Genomic DNA, 7679 nt, shown 5'->3' on the forward strand with positions numbered 1-7679 from the left:
ATTTTATTGGATAAAATTGTAATCTTTGTTTTTGTACTATTTTTTGTAAACTAATTAGCAAAAGTGGCTATTTTTGTAAATTTCTCATATATATATATATATATATATATATATATATATATATATATATATATATATATATATATATATATATATAATCAAATGTGATTCACAATTATTATGTGAATGTATGACCAATTGTTGTCCATTGGATTAAAATAATAAAATGGTTGTGATCTTGATGTACATGATATTCACATAGGATAACATGTATTATATAATTACCTTTATTTAATTATAAGGATAAATATGATATTTTGTTAAGAAAGAGAAAATAAAAATTATCTATATTTTAGGCAACTAATTCTTACTAATTAATAAAATTCAAATTAAATCTCTAATCAATTTTCTTATTAAATACGTTTCAACACATTTTAATTTGTTTTTTAGTTCATTCTCACATATTTTGTTTTTATTCTTTAAGAATATGACTTTATTCAATACATTCAAATATACGTTTCAACACATTTTAATTTGTTTTTAGGTCATTCTCACATATTTTGTTTTCATTTTGTAAGAATATGACTTAATTCAATGCATTCAAATATGTTTTCTATGGATTTTTAATATTCGCTCTTATTATTCTTATTACTTTGTAGTATCAGTTCTTATAATGCTTATTCATTTTATCATTCTTGTTTATTTCCAATTAGATTTAATTCCTTAAAACTTCGTTTACTGATAAATGGTTTGAAATCACTAGACCACTATTATCCTAAGAAAAATAGAATGAAAGCGAAAGAATACGTAAATTATACATGGAAATCTAACATTCTCGTAAGAATGGAAATAAGCTATAATGACCATAAAATACAAATACAATTATGAAATTCACTTGAGAATGAAAGAATTACAAGAAAAAACAGAAATTACAAGTTCAATTATAAATTTTTTAATGACAATTAATAGATATAAATTACATGCGGAAAGTACGGTGTTGATCCATTCTTCAAGAATCTTTTACTTCAAGAATCCTTTATTGATTCATTTTTCAAGAATATGTTGTTATGCATTCTTGAAGAATTAGAAACTATTCTTGAAACAAATAATAGTGATTATGTGATAACCGTTAAATAAAAGATATTCTAAAAGAATATAAATAATATATATTCTTGAAAGAAACAAAATACATTATTGAAAAAATAACAAAAAATTATTGAAAAAATAACAAAAAATGTTGAAGAATAGGAAAACATTCTTGGAATAACTAGAATTGAAAAGTTTCTATATGTTGTCTAACCTCTGTATAATTTGTTTCTAGCAACATAAAGCAAAAGAATATTACACCGACCCTTATTTTTTGTTTCTTTAATCGATGTTGGTCAAAGAAACAAATATAAATAAATGATGTTTTGAATAAAAAGTATTCTACTCTTTTGCTTCTCTTTTTCCCATGTTTTTTTTCACTACCTCTGGTGCTATCAGGTTTTTCTTGCACTCCTCCTTGATTCGTATGCCTGGGTAATTGGTGGGTAGCGGTAGAAGAAAATGGGAGTTGGTAGGCAAGTTTATAAGCAACTAAGACTTAAAACCCTATTATTTTTCTTCAGTTTCTTGCCCAATTTAAGATGTTTGTAGTTATTATACTACTATTCAAAGTAAATTACATATTACAAACTTTGACCACCGACGGATGAAAATTCATCTGATGCCAATTTGGGTGCACCACCACCGCTTGATGTTTCTTCTAACTAAGCCCTAATTAGCCATATTCGACATCGATTCTGTCTTGCAAGATCAAGAGCATGGTTGATTCTTTAGTCTCTCAAGCTATTTTAGTAAGTATAGATCATAATAAAAATGTTAAAAATCATATTTTGCTAATATAAAATAATTTCTCGTCTATCATTGATTATCATCATGTATTTCAAAGTTTGGATGAATTATTTTCCAAAATATAATGTTGAGGTAACGCAATATCATAGGTTTTTCTTGTTTTCGCGTTTTCACAAATTATTTGTATTTTCGCATGAACCCTCCCCTATATATATATATATATATATATATATATATATATATATATATATATATATATATATATATATATATATATATATATATATATATATATATGTGTGTGTGTGTGTGTGTGTGTGTGAGATGATGATGATTTATGTCGTATAAGGGAAAAGAGTTTAAATTTGTTTTAATTTTTGAATTTTTGGAAAGTTGCTTTGGAAGTTGAAATTAAATATGTGGATATATAAGTCTAGCCCAAGTTTAATTCATAAAGAGTTTCATCCCAACATTTTATTTTCATATATATATATATATATATATATATATATATATATATATATGATGATGATGATGATGATTTATGTTGTATAAGGGAAAAGACTTTAAATTTGTTTTAATTTTTGAATTTTTGGAAAATTGCTTTGGAAGTTGAAATTAAATATGTGGATATATAAGTCTAGTCCAAGTTTAATTCATAAAGAGTTTCATCCCAACATTTTATTTTGATATGTGACTCATGTTGTAAGCGATTCGTGAGCTAGAAGTATCAAAGTTGTGAGATGAATAACGACTTTTAAAACATAAACGTTTAGGTCTTGATGACAATTAATGTTACTTATATAGTATATTCTCTAACTAGTTTATAACCGTGGGAACCACGGTTATAAAATTAATTAAACTTTTATAGTGAAAACTCAAAATTATTAATCAAATATTTTAAATAAATTATTAATTAAAATATATTTTTTTAATTATATAAAATTATAATTGTTAATGTAAATAAATATATAAATTATATCATCTTATAATTTGTATTAATTTTATTTTAATTTTATTGTAATGTTATTAATTTAATCTAATTAGAGTGAGAAATTTAAAATTTAAAATTTAAAATTTAAAATTTAAAATTTAAAATTGAGAATTAATATGTTAATAAATGACATGCATTAATTAAGAAGACTAATAGGTGACACATGTCAAAAGTAAAATAAAATATGTATTTATTAAAAGGCCTAATAAGATGACACGTGTCAAAAGGAGATTAAAATTATTCTTTTATTAGAATAGGAAGATTTTGTTTGAATATCCACAAAGGGTATTCTATACATTTTAGATTTTAGAGTTTAAGATAATATGATTTCTTTTAGGTTTATTCATAACTAAACATTAATTTATCTTATTTAGTTGAAACTAGTGTAGGTGCCCATGCTTTGCATGGGTTAGATATGAATTACATAGAAAAAACATACAAAACAATTTTAATACAAAAAAATGAAATAGACTCAAAGAAAGTAAAATGCCTTATATTCATCCATTGTCTGCGAAGCATATAAGATCAACTGTTCATTGCCTAATGCGATAACCGATTGTAGGTTGACTGAAGATGAGATAACCTGCAAAATTCCGACTACAAATTATAAATGTTTGAAAAGCACAAGAGCAATTAGCAACTGATGTTGATTTCAAAATATTCTACCTTTATCACTTGCCTCATTAATTATAAAAATAATCATGATTTTTTTAGCATGACAGGTTTTATGTGAAAAAATAAGGGCTATAGGTAAAGGGTAAAACGGTCATTTTGTCTCATTCAGATTGTTTTATCATGTTCAACAATGAGTGACCGTTTTTCACAGATAATTACATGAAAGGAATAAAAAGGAAGTTGGAACCTGCAAAAAGCTTGTAGACCGCGTATTCTTCCGATTTCAATCCTTCAACTCCTTAACAAAAAGACTTGTGTATACTCTATAAACGGAAGAAAAAAAAACGTCAAGCGACCCTGATTTTCAGGGCGATTGGAATTAACAATTTCATTAGCTATCATCTATTACATTTGTCGAAGAACTGGGGTTTGATGAGTCTTTTTTTCTTTGAAAATGTTGATGTTAGTTCATCTAAGACAGCAACATGTTCTATAGATATCATGTTGTGCCATTGATCTAAGTTTTGGTACTTTTTTTTACTTCATTCGATTTTCCATCTCTTACCAGCCCCTGCAGACATTTAGAACAAAAATGGATTCATTTTATTTCTTCTACAACAAAAAATTGAAAGCATTAGGGCATAAGTAATGAGATTTAGCTGCAAGATATGATTAGATAGCAATATCTGCAACTGATAAACAATGACCAACTAAGAAGGTTCCCCGGTTCCTCTTCAAGAGTCCTTTTTTCTGACAAAACCCAACAGCTCCAAAACATATTGATGGAGATGATACCCTTATAAAATGAATTGGTCAAAATACCCTCTTCTGCATTCATCACCTATTATACCATTAGTTTGTTTAAATGTTTGATGTATAAAGCAACCTGGAATCAAACTTATCAAAACAGAGTTCAAAAAAGCAACAGCTTTTACCATGATACCAAAGTTCCACATAAACCAAAAAAATTGAACACCATTGTAAAATAAATCCACATCCAGCAATCCCCTAAACCTGAACTAATATTATTATATAATACTTTTTAGTCTTAAAACACATAAAAGCCACTATATTTCAGTTTCTAGTCATTTACAGCCACCCAAGCTTAACGATTTTTTCTATGCCAACTACTTTGGTTGGCAGTTAAAGTGGTGTCGTCACAATAGAAAATTTTATCAAAACAAAACTTAGTGGTTTTAGTGTCAAGAAAGAACAGGAGTAATTAGAAAGAAACCAAAATCGAAAATAGAAGTTTGATATACCAAATAACATAAGGTCAGAAGGGATTTGTAATACATACTAATAAGATACAAAAACACCCATCTATGCAAATTTATTTAGTGTGAATAGGGAAGATTTGAAATTGGAAGAACTTACTTACCAGAAGAAATTGAAAAATATGATAAAGTTTGTTGAGCATCAGCGCTAGCAGTGCCCCTTTCTTCTCATAGAACATTTATTGAGGCAATGAGGGAATATATATGCAGTGACTTCCAACAATTTTAGTTTTAGATGTATTTGCTGAATCTAATCTTAAGTTGAATCAAACTCGAAATACAGAAAAACAAATAAGGATCATGAGAAAAGTGGTTAGAACATGATGGAGGACATAAGGTTGAAATTCGTTGGTCCCAAATTGGCTTATTTGGGTCATCAAAACAAATACCTTGAAACAGTATCCGAAGAGGGCAAATCAAAACCCTAGCAAAAGCACCATGTACAGAGTCGATCGGCGTTGTCGATGCCGGCTTCTTCCGCTGAAGAGAATGCAGCTCATCGATGGGTTGTGCCATCACCATCCGTCGGCACAGTGTCATCATGACAAATCACAGTCTGTCTCTTCTGCGTTTGTATCTTCAACAGTACGTTCCTACGACTGCTACTTTTTCCGGTGGGTATGGTCGCATTTTTTTTCCGTTCGAGGCCATGCCGATCGATCAAGCTCTAAAGAAAGATGAAAAGGGCTTTGAGAGAATACAAGTATTTGAGGCGGTGGGTCGATGGAGGATTAAAGTAATCCTGGTCGGTGGGGAAGATAATTTAAGCAAACCGATGAAGAAAGAGCGGTGGAGGAAAACAGTAAAAAACAAAAAAACGGTAAAAAAAGACGTAAAAACCAATTACCACATGCACTGTTCATAAGAACGTTGTGCTTTAATTAGTATATAAATAGGAAACATACTTTTTTAGAGAAGAGTTTTATATTTGTTTGGTTAAGAGGTCTGATCATTCCATCTCCACTAGAAAAATATTGTCACATCTATGTTTTGTCATTTTCACTATATGTTTACTACCACAGTACTACTCTTTGGAAATGGTTACCACTTCATATTATTTATATTTATATTTTTTATTTTTTTACTAATAGAAAAACATAATTTTAAACTTAAATAAACATTTTACTAATAAAAAAATTACATGAAATATTAAAACTTGGGAATTTAATTCTACATTAGAAATTGAAAATATATAAAAATTAAAGCTTCCATTACTAAATAACCTAAACATAGAAATTAAACTAGCAAATAGAAAATAATAATCTCCGTCATCGTCGTTCTCGTCCTCATCGTCATCGTTATTGTTCTCGTCCCCATCGTTATCGTCTATGTTCTCATCGTGTGTGTCCTTGTCATCCTCCTCAATATTCTTATTGTGTTGTTCAAATTGCCTTTTCCATATGTGATCAGTCAAATCGTTATGTAGATTGTGATGTGTTTCACTGTTTTGTAATGCTAAAAGTCTTGTGAAGTATGTTGGGTTGCCTGACTTGTTCCAATGTAGGTGTATTAAGTATATCATTCAGATTATACGTACAAATAGCCCGATTATCTTCTTTTATTATCATGTTATGTAAAATAACACAAGCAGTCAACACCTTCATTAATTTTTCCATATCCCATGATCGTGTCGGTTGTTTGATTATGTGTCACTTTTGTTTGAGGGTTCCAAACCCCCGTTCTATATCCTTCCTTGCCGATTCATGTGCTAACTTGAATAATTTTCATTTTTTATCGGTTGGATATGAGTATGACTTGACAAATGTAACGTGCTCTAGATATATCTCATCTGCAAGGTAATACCCTATATTATATTCATGTACATTAACAACGTATGACATGTTTGGAGCTTTACCCTACAAAATGTCGTTAAATAGCGGAGATGCTCTAAGCATATTTAGGTTGTTGTTTGACCTCACTATACCAAAGAACGCATGTCAAAACCATAATTCATGTGAAAAAACTGCTTCAAGTATAATTATCGGCACGCCATGATCACCTCGCGTGAATTGACCTCGACATGCAGTGGGAAAATTTGTCCACTCCCAGTGTGTACAATCAATGCTACCAAGCATTCCTGGAAAACCGTGTTTACCTTGATGAGCAACATACAATTGTTCGACATCACTTCTAGTCGGCTTTCACAAGTATATGTCACCGTAAAGCTGTATAACATACTCACAAAAAAGATATGTACATTCTCGACTAGTCCTCTCAGACCTTTTCAAATACTCATCTGATACGTCGGCGGCTATGTTGTATGCAAATTGTCAAAGAGCGGATTTTTATATTGAAGTAAAATCACATTTACCTCTAGCTTCTCATCTCAATTGAAAAAACTCATAGTTATTTACCAAATCGCTAGCTATACGTAAGAATAAATTTCAATTAATAAAAAAATGGTCTTCGAATTTCGATAGGTCGTATAAACTATCAAGGGAAAAGTAAGCACGTACCAAAAGTTCGTTTGTCGCGACATGATCCCAGTTGATCGAAGTTTTATGCCTATTTCGACATTTGAACTTTCGGCTCTCTGTCGCAACATGTTGCTTGCCGTTGAAAACAATGTGTGAACAAACAAATCCTCATCATCGGATGAAGAAGAAGAAATTAAAGACAAAAAATTATTCATATTAGAAGAGTATGTTTGTAGTATGAAAAAATATGTATAAGTGTTGGTATTTAAACGTAAATGTTTTAAGTTTTAATTTTAAAAAAATAATAATAAATAAATGCAACTGTCCCACTCCACAATACGACTACGTCCCTTGGGGCGGTGTTTACATGCAGATACGTTCGCCACATCAGCCGCTCACGAATGAGATAGCCTCCATAACGGAAGGCCTTACCAACATGAAAAAAGAAAGTCTTTTATGTGAGCTAAGCAGAGCCAATGAAAAATTTAGATTGATAAATTATTTTCTATTAAGACTCAAAAAGACCTTAAAGTGGAGGGT

At 29.6% G+C, this 7679-nt stretch overlaps 1 long non-coding RNA gene across 1 annotated transcript; it reads right to left on the bottom strand.

The window, feature by feature from the left end:
* Positions 1 to 3142: 3142 nt before the first annotated feature.
* Positions 3143 to 5467, bottom strand: LOC145069360 (uncharacterized). Its single transcript, XR_013689462.1, has 3 exons — positions 3855 to 5467; positions 3693 to 3768; positions 3143 to 3413 (listed from the first exon to the last, which is right to left on the bottom strand). It is a non-coding gene; the product is annotated as an uncharacterized LOC145069360 (long non-coding RNA).
* Positions 5468 to 7679: the final 2212 nt, after the last annotated feature.

The sequence above is a fragment of the Lactuca serriola genome, chromosome 8 (genome assembly GCF_051521515.1).
Source record: "Lactuca serriola cultivar US96UC23 chromosome 8, Lser_US96UC23_V15, whole genome shotgun sequence".
In the NCBI taxonomy this organism is placed as follows: Eukaryota; Viridiplantae; Streptophyta; class Magnoliopsida; order Asterales; family Asteraceae; genus Lactuca; species Lactuca serriola.